The sequence below is a fragment of the Empidonax traillii genome, unplaced genomic scaffold, assembly GCF_003031625.1.
Source record: "Empidonax traillii isolate 1590-97213 ecotype Southwest subspecies unplaced genomic scaffold, ASM303162v1 scaffold460:size473327, whole genome shotgun sequence".
NCBI lineage: Eukaryota > Metazoa > Chordata > Aves > Passeriformes > Tyrannidae > Empidonax > Empidonax traillii.
Genome location: NW_020955653.1, coordinates 50,220 through 51,718, shown reverse-complemented (window position 1 = coordinate 51,718; position 1,499 = coordinate 50,220). Strand labels below are relative to the sequence as shown.

At 45.0% G+C, this 1,499-nt stretch overlaps 1 long non-coding RNA gene across 1 annotated transcript in view; it reads left to right on the top strand.

Annotated features, from left to right (window-relative positions):
* Positions 1-1,499, top strand: part of LOC114063254 — a 21,171-nt gene that overhangs the window by 16,210 nt on the left and 3,462 nt on the right. The window lies entirely within an intron of this gene.

Here is a 1,499-nt window from a genome sequence, read left to right as displayed (position 1 = left end):
CCGCTTTTTGAACAAATTCTCTGGAATTACGCTACACTTTTAATCAGAGAATTTATGAATTATTGTCAGAGCATCAGAACTAACCAATCCTATGAATTTCTGCCCTTTTATCCCTTATAAGCCTTCTTCCCCTCATTCCAGAAATATGTTTCCTTCTGAAATTTGCACTAAACCCTTCAAGTTCTACTGGGATCATCCACAGAGTACCAAGCTAGTAAAGACAGCACAGTCAGCCCTGATATTTTTCTTTACTGTAGGAAAAAAAAAAAAAAAAAGAGGACTGTTTAGTTTCTTTCATAACTTGCATAGCAGTCAAGTATCCCTTCTTGTGTGTTAGTCCTTGAGTGATTTTATCTGCCTTCTTTCTTCACGTTCAGTCCCATGCTTTCGAATTATCTGACCATAATAACTGTGCAGGCTGGGGTCGCTCCATTCTGGGCCTCCCTGGGATGAACAAGCATTGGGAGATGCTTGCTCTCAGGACATTGCCTGTTGCATATTCTTTCCTGTAACTCCTTAGCTGCTAGCTACATCTTGTCTCTTCCAACAGCTTCTATCTGCAGGGGAACTTTGATCATTAGTGTTGTTGGTGGGATAAATACTGCTATTGCCTTTCAGCCAGAAACAGTCCCAAGAAGGAAAGCTCACAGAGGTTTGCAGAGAGGGAGGTTACAGACCTCCTCAGCGTAAGGTCACAGTCTCATAGTGCTTCCCTTGCACAAGAAAGAAAAAAAAAAACATTTTGGAGAGGAAGGGTCACTACCCCAAGACACTTCTGAGTTGGGTCCTACCTGCCTATAGACAAGCCTTTGTCTTTTTCTAAACTCCATTCAAGAAAACACTCAAATACAGTTAGGATACAAAGTTATTTAGGTAAAATTGGCAGTACCGAGCTGCTGTAGGCCAGAGAAGAGTTGACTGGCTCAAAAGAACCGGGTGGGAAAGTGGTGGGGGAGCAGGGCGAGCACTGCGTAGGTAGGGCACTGCACTGCTCCCCCCACCTCGAGCCTTCATGCACTGTGCTGTGTAGTGCACGAACATTAGAAAAGTCAGCCCGTGGTGCATGATAATGGGGCCAGTCAATCACCTAGGGCTGCTGCAAGGTGCAGAATGGTGCCAGGAACATTCTGGCTCCGTGTAAAGCTCGACCGTGTAACTGTGGAGCTGCAATTAGCATGGACTTGCCTGTGGAGGGCCCCGGGCGAGCAGAACTGATAAAAGGACGGCAACACGTGTGTGCTACGGGGAGCATTCTGTTACACTGGATTTAAAAACTGCTGAGACCATGCTGGATCTTACAGTGGTGATTCTCTCTCTCTCCCTCCTTCTTCTTTCTCTTTCTTCTCCAACCTTCTTCTTCTCGAAATACATTGTAAGCCTGGCCAAAAAAGTCCAATCAGTGCCTTGCTGAGTGTCTTGTTCTGTCTGTATGTTTCAAAGTTGGCTAAGTGAAAGTTTGCCAAGTGCCATATTCTATCTGGATGTCCTAAAATTTCCAG